We start from the raw sequence: 12032 nt of genomic DNA on the forward strand, positions 1-12032 counted from the left end.
TATGCGACTAAGGTAGTTGGGCTTCTGGTCGGCTTCCGATGTGTTTGAGGCCTCAACATTCGACTCGACCGTTGGGATTGGACTTGTTCAGTCTTCTTTACTAATACTAAAGAAATCCCCATTAAAATTCTCATATAAGCTCTCCACTCGCACCCATTTCGAAAACAGTCCTCTTCGCAAATGAAAACAAGTTACCTAAAGCATCGAGTATTTGGAATTTTATTCTCGAGAAAGAGAGTTCAAGGCCTTGTTGAATTCGATTGATTGATCAGTTGCTCTATCTGTAGTAAATGGTACATACCCACTTGCTGAACCGCACTGATTGAGTTCGCATTCAGGGCCAAGCCTCTCCAGTTGCCGTTTTTCAGTTTTCTATTGAGATTTGTCGAATAAGAGGAAAAAATGTCTCTGGAACCAGATTCTACTCCCAGCAGGGTCCCTCCCCCATTGGTTTCCAGCACTTCTCCCTATCCTCCTCCCAGAAGTTCGTTTAGTCAGAGAAGGCACGAGGCATTTTCCGACGATATGTTCAGGAGTCACACGGATTTACAGGTTTCTAGCGCAGAAAGTAGTGGATCGCAAGGTCGTTTTGCTTCACTGAAAGTAGAGGAAGCAGGTAATAGGAGGTTTCAAGCTACAGCATGGATAAAGAGCATGGTTGGTTCTCTAGATATACCATGCGAGCCATCTGAGGAGGAGTTTCGTCTTTGCTTGAGAAATGGGTTCATATTATGTAATCTTATCAACAAGGTTCAGCCAGGCGCAGTGTCTAAGGTCGTTGCAAATCATGTTTCATCACTTCCTCTTGAAGGACGGCCTTTATCTGCTTATCAATATTTTGAGAATGTTAGGAATTTTCTTGTAGCTGCTGAAGAGATGAAGTTACCTACTTTTGAAGCTACTCATTTAGAGCAGGAAAGCTTGCGGCCGGGTTCTACGACAAAGATTGTTGACTGTATATTGGCGCTGAAATCTTATTATGAATGGAAACAGTGTGGAGGAAATGGCTCTTGGAAATATGCAGGCCCTTTGAGGTCCCCCATGATTCCACGAAGCACAGGAAATTTCCTTCAACGCTCAACTCCTTGTGTGCCTGTAAGGGACACTGAAACTCTGCCAGACCTATCAATTATAAACATGGATGACGGAGAAAAACGACTCGGTGACATCTTTCAATCTAAAGACACAATGGGAGCTTGGTTAAAGCGGTTTGCTGTAGAAATGACAAATGACAAGGAAAATGTTGATCAGAACCTTGTTGAAGCCATACAAACTGCTGCACCGGGCTCGATGCAAGCATTCATGAATCTTATCATTGCAATTTTTGCAGAAAATAAACAAGACAAATTTTCCCTGATTCAGAAAAGCCAGGATCAAGACAATCAGCTCCTTTTGGATTCTCCAGACCAGAAAAATGGTGACTGTTCACCTTTTCAAAGTCAGGATCCAAAACCTTTGCATATAAGTCAGGAACATCAGATGCGTTTGGAAGCACAAAGAAAAGAAGTCAAGGACATAAGAGACTTATTACTCAGAGCACGGGAAGATGTACAAGGGTTTCAGGCAGAGTGGCGAAAGCATTTTGAATTGCTTGATAACCAGGTCGCAGGAATTTCTAATGCTGCTAGTGGATATCACAGAGTTCTGGAAGAAAACAAGATCCTTTATAATAGCCTTCAAGAACTCAAAGGAAGCATCAGGGTATACTGCAGAATCCGACCCCATTTTGGAGGTCAATCTGAAGCCCACAGTGCAGTGGAATTGATTGGAGAGGATGGATCCCTCCTGGTCAATACATCCAAAATGGGCAAAGATGTACAGAGGATATTCAATTTTAATAAGGTTTTTGGGCCATCTTCTACACAAGAGGAAATTTACATGGATACACGGCCATTGATCCGATCTGTAATGAATGGTTACAATGTCTGCATTTTTGCATATGGTCAAACAGGATCTGGGAAAACCCACACCATGAGCGGTCCAACAGGTGCTTCTGAAAAGGAGATGGGAGTCAACTATAGAGCACTCAGTGACCTCTTCGAGTTGTCTCAAAAGAGGAAAGATTTAATGGTGTATGAAGTCTCCGTCCAAATGATAGAGGTATACAACGAACAAGTGAGGGATCTTCTCGGAGCACTGACCTCAAGCAAGAAATTAGATATTCGAAATAATGGTCATAAGGGATTTAATGTACCGGATGCTATACTTATGCCTGTTAAAGCTACTTCTGATGTTTTGGATTTGATGAATTTAGGCCAAAAGAATCGCACTGTTAGCTATACTGCACTAAATGACCGCAGCAGTCGTTCTCACAGTGTGTTGACTGTACATGTGCAAGGTACAGATAGTGTTTCTGGGTGTAACCTTCATAGCTGCCTTAATTTGGTAGATCTTGCTGGAAGTGAGAGGGTAGATAAGTCTGAAGTAACTGGAGATCGTTTGAAGGAGGCACAATACATAAACAAGTCCCTTTCATCTCTAGGAGACGTTATTGCAGCATTGGCACAGAGGAATTCGCATGTGCCATATCGAAATAGCAAATTGACTCAATTGCTTCAGGATTCATTAGGGGGCAAGGCAAAGACTCTGATGTTTGTGCACATAAGTCCTGAACCGGATTCATATGGAGAGACAATAAGCACCCTTAAATTCGCTGAACGGGTGTCCTCTGTTGAACTTGGTGCTGCACGTTTGAATAAAGAAAGTGGAGAAGTTCGTGAGCTTAGAGAGCAGGTAGACAGTTTGAAGAAGGCGTTGGCGAGGAAAGAAGCAGAAGTAGCACAGTTACAGAATGTGAGAGAATCTCCACTTATTGACAAACACAAACTCCAAACGCCAGTGCGAAGTCGTAGATGGAGCCTTGAAGCGCCTGGAATAAGCAAAGTTGAGGTACAAGATGGTATTTATAATTTTGGGATGGGTACCCAAGATGACAAGTTGGTAGATTCAGGGGAGAGATCCAAGCTTAATAAGACGCCGATAGGCAAACAAAATGGCAACCGTCGGAGCAGTCTGGGAAATGACCGTACAGACGGTGAAATAAATACAGTAACTGATACTGTGGCTCCATTCGCATCGAAAAAGACTTCTCAAATTAAAAAGTCACTACAGTCCTTTGGAAAACTAATCAATGGTGAAAAAAGATCTACAATTCAAGTTGAATTATCACCCCCTGTCTGTAGCGGTGAGCGAAGATTATCTAGTGGTGGACAGAGCCAACCCTTCTCAAACAGGCAGCAGCCACTTACAGTGGTCAACAATTCAGGAAGTGGTCGCCCTAGGCGAAATTCACTTGACGGAAAAGCACCCGTGGGATCGAAGATAACAGCTTCTCCAAATGGGCATGCAGGGCGAACTTGCAAGACACCACCTGATCAGCAGGCGATGAAGGTGGGAAACCCTGATGTAATAACCTTCAAAAAGAGATAAACTCTCCACCAGGGTTGGAATTTGACGGTCATTTTGACCGTCAGAGGCCATTTTGCCGGTAAAATACATTGAAATTTTTTAAATTACGGTCGGCGTGAAGTCCTTGGAAGGGGCAGAACGTATTTTTGACGGCTAAGGTTATCTTTTGAAAACGTCATTAATAGTTTATTTAGATACTGACCCCTTAGTCCATAATGACCTTATCAACAAATAAACTTTAATTTCGAATCCCTGCCTGCGGGTTACAATTTTAAAATCTGAAAATGTTTACTACAAAATTTTGGAATTCGAACAATGTACTCTTACAATCTCAACAGCGATGATAATTGGAAGATTAGCAGTTATTAGATCTATGCTCAAGATTAGCAGTTGTTGGATCCCTGCCCTTTCCTCTTTCTTTTTTCGTTCTGCTTCGTTTTCTTTTCTAGCTTTATTCCCTAGTCTAGCCTAATAGAGACTTTATATCAAATAATGACATTCATATATATATATATATATACCCACAACACAACAAATTTGGCTTGGTTTGAAATGTTCTGTTCATGATGAGATCTCATCAGATGGTCGATCTTAATATGATTGAATTCCTAGGGACAAGGGGAAGAAAACATATGTAGTTCATACTCCTTAGAAGGAATATCGTTCAATAACTCAGAATTCATTCATTTGATCAGGGTAAGTTGGATTAGAATCCAAGTCTAAATAGTTTCCTTGAAATGCAATGAATATGCATCTATCTCTTATGCAAACATCGTTAAAATTCCCACTTGAATGAAACAAACAATCAATCCATGAGTGTGTTAGTGCATCATCGAACCTACGTGGCTGAAAGAACAAAACCTCTTCCTTGTCATAATAAATTTGGACAACAATATTGCTTGTTGCAACTAGCTCTCCCTAAGTGTATTGGCCACCCACCTTTATTGGATTGTTTGGGCCAGAGGCCTGTCACAGTATCACCGACTCACCACTCACTTATGAAAGTTATCCTATGTCAAAATGTCACTTGTGGAACAGTGAGAGTGTTGCTTCGACTACAATCTGCACCAGATATTGAGTGTCTCAACATTTCGCTTAAAAACTTTGAAAGATATGGCTTATGAAGAACGATATCTACTGCCACTTATGAAATACTAAAACAATTTTAATGCATTGTACTTTCTTGACTACAAACTCTCGACAGTGGAGCCCCACATTGATTCAATGTGATTATGATAGTGGAGAGGATGCAAAGGATAGTCCATCTTATAGTTTTACTTTGTTGGTCATATTTACATCCCATAAGATCTCCTTAGTAATATCTCATATATACAAACTCTATGGCATGTATGAGTGAAGGACATTTGGTTTCAGAGTTATGGATATTTTATTGTGAGTGTTCCATATAATTTGAAACCAGAATTGAGAATTTAATGAAACCTTTATTAGTGAAGGGTTAATTTATTATCAAAACATCACTCTTGAAGGGAAAAGTTTTAAACATAACGTTTCTTGAAGGGCAACATAAAAACCTAAAATGTAAAAAAAAATGTATAATGGGTAAAGAGTAATCCAAATTCCAACCCTGCTCTGCACGACAACTGCAAAAAGCACCGGGGACCCTGCACACCAAGAAATAAACTAGCAATTGCACCAGATGTTGCAAGGAAACACAAGAAAGGAATGAAGTCGCTGACCTTCTTTCCAAAGAGGCTGTGCAACTGAGCAGAGGACAATGGATAATACAGGAATACAGGAACGGTGACTTCTTCTAGATATATCACAGGCCATATATAGATGAGGAGGCAATTTCCCAGGATTGATTGACAAGATCAATCCAAACAACGGTTTCTCTGTTTTTATTTTGCTTTGTCTTGTTTTTATTATCTGCAGAATAGTCTACCAAACAGTATGTATATAGTTTTTGCACCTTCAAGTTTAATGAAGGATTTTGTAAGATTTAAGCAACAATAGAACTCCACCAACTGACAGTAGTGAAATCATAACACAATGTTGGCATACAACATGTAAGTTTCTTAAAATTTTAATGAGAATTACGCTTTTTCCTTGGAAAAAAGATTGCATTATCAATCACTAATAGTATGACATGTAAATTTTGTTTTTTTGTTTTTTTTGTTTTTTTTGTTTTTTTTTTTATGAGTTAATTTTATAAAATGTATATTTACAAAACCCTTTATTTTTATTGTCTAATTTAAATTTTTTTAGAAAAAATTATAATTTTGCTAAATAAAAAAGCTCATATTTGATCTTCAGGTTATGCATGTTCTTCCACAAGAAAAATGTATTTACTGGGGACATAGATGGATACAAAGTGAACCTAAAAGGATTCAGATGGAGGACGGTGACGGCGACAAGGGCACCTGACGAGGGTTTCAGTGTAATAGCCTGGTAATTCTTTTTTACTGCGACCCTACCCTCGATGGTACCTTCTGTGCTGGTGACCGTACTCATTACCCGTTACCCTACCTACTCTCCTGCATAGACCCGTTTCAACTGTGTTATAGCCTTGTCACCGCAGTTATCTTCCCCCTCCACCGACAAGGGTTTACCTTCCGTTTTCCTGTTCTACCACTTCTGCCCCCGCTCACCAGCGACGGGCTCCCCAAGGAATCTATAGGCAGCTGGAGCGAGAATAGTGACGGTTATGGACGAGCTCATAGACTATTCGGAGGACCCTTTGGAGGGAATCCCAATTTGGAACCATCCCCAGAAAATTCCAGTAGGCGGTTACCCTTTTGGCAGTGCGCTCTCGGATGCCGTAGCCTCTCTACCCTCGATATCAATTCCTTCGAACTTGGTGGCCTCACTCCCAGAAGCCACCCCCCTGCTGTCGGACCTCACTTCTCAGACACTGTCACCATCTACTCTATCATTCGTGGACCACTCTTTGGATCTTGACCTAGAAAATCTCTCGGCGGGCATCGCACCCTTTCAACCCTCCACTGGCTCTCGTGTCCCTTCTATCACTCAGTCCAGTGGGCCCGTGCCTTCCGCTCCGAAATGAAAACCTATGCTACCCTCCACGACCCCCCCATCTGGTAATTTCATAGGGATCTCAACCATTTCTGGATTTTTCTCCATGGAGCCTCCTCAGGACCCTCCTAATTTTGGGGCTCATCCTCCTCTGGGTGAACCTCTGCAGCCCATAGATGAAGACAGGCTGGGAATGACTAAAAGATAGCGATGCCTGAAACCCAAAGCTTCTGAGGCTTTTCTAAGGCTCGGAGAGGACATTCAGTTGAGCGATACTATGGAGATTGCTGACAGGGTCTTGGTTGGAAGAGTCAGGGGGAGGAACTACAGTGCAGCTAGGCTGAAGCAGTGGACATCGGAGGTTTGGGGACAGCATCTGGCTGATCCTCCTTTCGTCCAGACTTTTTTTAGGGGATGGTTTTCCCTCCATTTCGCAAGGGCCGAACACATGAATTGGGTCCTCTCTACGGTTTGGCACATAGAACAGGTTCCGGTGCTCCTACATAGATGGACGCCCCTATTTGACCCAGAATGCGAGAAGCTAAATGCTGGTCCCCTATGGGTCCGTCTCCCAGGGCTACCTTTACAATTTTGGTCTGAAGATGTTTTTAGGAGACTTGGGAATGTCCTGGGCTCATACCTGGATCATGACAAATCCTACCTTACGACAGGTATGATGGCCTATGCAAGGGTATTAGTACATTTGGATACCAGTGATGGCTTGCAGGAATACATCACAATTCAGTGGAGAAATTTTACTCAGAGACAGACATTGGATTATGAAGGGGTACCTTTCAGGTGCAGATGTTGTCACAAGGTCAGGCATCTGTTTAAGGATTACCCACTCAATAATAAGGCAAGATCAGGGAAAGAGGCAAGGGCAATCCCATCTAAGTGAGCACAGGAATAACCTCCCATCGAAGACCCAGGGATACAAGCGGATCTGGTGGATGCAGGAAAGACACCCTCTAGAGAGGTCCTGAAGAAACATGGCACAACACCTCTTCAGCCACCCTCTCCTCCACTCACAAGGGCTAGAGCGGCTGCCGGGGCATCATCATCATCAGGTAAGAGTTCACCCTCCTCTTACCCCTCTCATACATCTTCTATTGCTGATGGCTTGGCATTTCCTCCATTTGGCATCGAACATGGGATTACTGGAGTATCTCTTCACCCCCCCCCACCATTATCCAGTCCCCCTCGCCACCCCCCCCCAACCACGTTCTCCATCACCCCCTCTTCTATCCCGGAGTCCCTTCCACTATATTCCCCTGTTCCTGAAGACAGGCCTCCCTTCCTGAGATACCAGACCAGGTCTAAGGCCAAAAAATAGCAAGATGACCACATTGCTCTTGACCTGGTACTCTCCCCTACTCCCCCTAAACTCCCTCGAGGACGCCCCTCTTCCCTCTCCAAAGCACAGAGTATGGCCGGAGACGAAATCGCTTCTAATAGGCAATCTACCATCCTGAGGGCTCTTAGAGCATGAGGCCCATTACTTGAGCCCCCCTCATGAAGATTGTATCATTCAATTGCAGAGGGCTAGCTAGGCCCGATAAAAAACCAGCTCTTAGAAGACTGCTATCTGCCTCTCCTATTGATGTTATTTTCCTCCAGGAAACCCTTAGCTTTGCTGAAGCTATCTCTCTATTATTGCAATTGATGCTCCCAGATTGGTCCTTTATTGGCCTTGATGCAAGTGGTCGTTCGGGAGGCATTGCCCTGGGGTTCAACTTGCGCACTATCAATCTCTGCAACTGCTGGGGGGGCGGGTTATCTTGGGGCAGACTTGTTCTCGGCTGACCTAGGGATGGAGATATGGGCTATTAATGTCTATGGGTCGTGCCAACACAGGCCTGAATTTTGGGACCGCCTACTTAACTCTGAACTCTGTCAAAAGGATTTTCTAATCATGGGAGGGGATTTAAAATTCTCCATAGTGTTGGAAATAATACTGAGAGTGGGGGTGAATCAGTATTATCAAATCAATAAAACTTTTTCATTTCCATTCTTAGATACATATACGCTACTTTAATTAAGGGAACCCGCGTGTATACACAACAGTGTCTAATGCAACTAGCGTATATCCAAAATACTTATGATTCAGTTAATCCATTAAATGTTGATCTTTAGTTAGTGCATCAGAACTTCATTAACCATATGTACAGTAAACAGGAGCAGTAAAACAGAACAGGTCATCACACATAAGAAGAACACATGAACACCATGATATAAGGTGGAAACCTAATGTGGGTGAAAACCACCTGCTGCAAGTCATCTCTATCTTCCTCTAATAAGAAACTTCATTTTACAATCTTTTGTACTGGTGCAGTCTTATACCAGTATGCAGGCTACAACCTGCAGAGGGCTACAACCCTCTCTCGTTTTCCAGACTCTCCTGGATGGGAGCTACAACCCCCTTAGCTCTTGTACTAGCTGATCCATTTACTAGTACGTAGGTGCATGCCTACTAAATGCTCCAATCTTCACTTGTTCTCTAGCTGCTACTGGAAGGGAGCTACTACCCCCTTTGCTCTTGTACTAGCTGATGTACTAGTACGTAGGCGCCGACCTACAATCTCCTTTCACCCTCCAGGGACCACATTTCATACATTTTCAGACTGGATACTCCTGAAGCACAACACTATAATCTGAAGGCCACGTTTCATCAAATTTTCATACTGGACCCATAAATATCATTGAAGCACAAAACAATCAATACTAGCATCATCAATTTCTAAATCACTGAAGCACTGAAACCCTGTCAACAACACAGTCACTAGAACATAGAGCAGAACACTAAACTCTGCAACAATATTAAGAACCAACTGTATCATCAAAATTATGCATCAGATTGCATACGCTACTTGGAAGTGTGATGAGCCCCAAATTTGGTAACATTTTGGGCTCATTTGGCCTAACTACCCTTGCTCAATCCTTCATTTTTCATAACTTATGCATTATTTTTTAGTATGTTTTGTTGGAAATAATACTGAGAGGGGGGGTGAATCAGTATTATCACATTAATAAAACTTTTTCATTTCCATAATCAGATTCATATATGCTACTTCCACAGCTTCTTATGATTCAGTTAGTTGAGCGTATTAGAACATTATCAATCATATTAACAGTAAACTGGTGCAGTAAAATAGAACAGATCATCACACATAAGTCACACACATAAACACCATGATATAAGGTGGAAACCCAATGTGGGAGAAAACCACCTGCTGCAAGTCATCTCAATCTTGTTCTTAATAAGAAAATCCTTTTACAATATTTGTACTGGTGCAGTCTTATACCAGTACGGGAGCTACATCCCCCTTTTCTCTTGTACTAGCCGATCCATTTACTAGTACGTAGGCTGCTACCTGCTACAATGCTCCAAATATTTCCCTTAGCTCTTGTACTAGCTTAGATACTAGTATGTAGGTGCTGACCTACAATCTTCTCTCCTCCAGGTACCACGTTTCATCAATTTTCATACTGGATACACTGAAGCACAACACATAATCTGAGAGGCCACGTTTCATCCAACAACAAAATTGAAGCATATAAACAATCTTCTGAATTACCCAAGCACTAGATCAATACATATACAAGTGATTCATCAACCAGATCTAGTCCAAAAATTGAGTCATTAAGAACCTGATCCACTCATCCATCAATGTATAAACATTTAATCAATCACTTCTCAGACTGCTGTTATCAGAACATAATACCAGAAACCAGACATCACTTTAAAACCCAGAACACAACAATAATAAACAGGGGCAGCTAAATAGATTTCATGAAAAGTCCGCAGCTTCACCCATAGACCACCTGCGTACATCCGCACTGTTTCCAACTGCTTTCCTGCGCACCCCCGCACTGTGTCTCACGGACTTCTTGCGCACCTCCGCTCTGTGTCCAATGGAATGCCTGCGCCCCTCCGCATCTTCTGCAATTCTGGGCCTGCGAACCTCCGCACCCACAGTGCTTCTGGGCCTGCGTACCTACGCACTTTTCCTTCACTGTACTTGCGGTCCTGCAGGTATAGATAATTTCAAGACTTCAAGAATAACCCAGACTGTCAGATCTACAGATCTGAACCTGCGCCGATGACATATCAACCCATTAGTAGATCCGAATTGTAATTCTCATGTTTCTCCTTGATATTGATTCAACTCTCTCTCACAAACCGATTACAAGAATTTCAGATCTAGCTTCTCTTAAGATCTTCTAATTTCACCAGTGTCTAGCCAAATGATCTCCTTTGCTTTATATAGGCAAGCTCTTGCTAAAACCATGAATCAATACCATAGATAACCAATACAAGGGGCCCAAAAACATGGGGCTCAATAATAATATAAAACAATACCACTGACCAAACCATCGGATCAAATACGTCGGGCTAAGTACTATGGTCCACCATTGGATTCCCACGTGAGAATACTTTTTCACTACATGAAAGTGTGTGAACTAAGGTCCGCACCTTTTACATGGTGCACATGCGGGTATGTACGCACTTTATCTGTGATATTCCTGCGGGTCCGCGCCTTTTGTACTATGTACCTGCGTACTTCTTATTTCCTTCATTATTGTGAGCTAATCATCAATCTCTGCTACTGAACGGATGTACAGTGATCCATCACCTGTAAGAGTTGCCATCAAGGACAACACTTTAGCCATAATGCCAACAATCTCCCCCTTTGGACTTGATGGCAAAGCTTACTTGTGAATTGTCATCTGATCCCTTTGAACTGTCCTACATCCATGTATTCTGTCATATCTGATATCTCTTCTGTGGATTCATCTGAATGTATACAAGTGAGATGATCTTCTATGAGAGGGTTGCCATCAAGTACAACACATGCATCATAATGCCAACAATCTCCCCCTTTGGACTTGATGGCAACAACACCAAATCACTCTCCCCCTTTGACATCAAGGGCAAAGGGTTTTGCTCCCCCTAAGAACATGCTCCTCTTGACTATAAACCAGATCTGCTGAAGTCTCTGCTCTGCTATATAGTGTTGTTTATGCTCAAGCTTCCCCTGACTGTAAGCAAGGTCTGCAAAAAGATGTTCTATAAGAAGAACATGACTCTATATATCATAAATGACCTTCCTATCACCAAAAGACTCAATACATACATCCATCACCCAACCAAGTGGGGATACATCAGGAACTAAATACATTACATCTTCATCCCAGGCATAGTGGGGAAACCAACATAGGTCGTTACATGACCTGAAGAGATGACTACAATAGATAGAGACACACTATTACATCATGAGTCGTGATATGACATTTATAACAGAGACCAATCACCTAAGATAAACATCAGCAACAACACTATATGATCTGCTCCATAACATCTTTTATCATAAGGAGAAACACCAAAGCCATCCAGATCATCATTTGGGAATATCTGCATCAATCAACATATGTACGAAACAACCTATCATCATATAGGTAAGAGCTCATCATCATCATGTCTCCAACAATGCAACTTTGAATAATCACCCATGTATCCAGCTAACAATCCTCATATGTGCCAAGAACAATACGAATCTTGCATCATAATTCTTCTTATCCTTATGAAGATCACCATGTAAGCACCGGATATGTAGCATCAGAGAATCAAC

General features: G+C 42.1%; 1 pseudogene; it reads left to right on the forward strand.

The window, feature by feature from the left end:
• The first annotated feature begins 402 nt into the window (after positions 1 to 402).
• On the forward strand, positions 403 to 3429 carry LOC149172097 (kinesin-like protein KIN-14L pseudogene; annotated as a pseudogene).
• Positions 3430 to 12032: the final 8603 nt, after the last annotated feature.

This window comes from Pinus tabuliformis, chromosome 4_2 (genome assembly GCF_031772625.1).
Source record: "Pinus tabuliformis cultivar Carrire ecotype Pingquan chromosome 4_2, CPIR1, whole genome shotgun sequence".
Lineage (NCBI taxonomy): Eukaryota > Viridiplantae > Streptophyta > Pinopsida > Pinales > Pinaceae > Pinus > Pinus tabuliformis.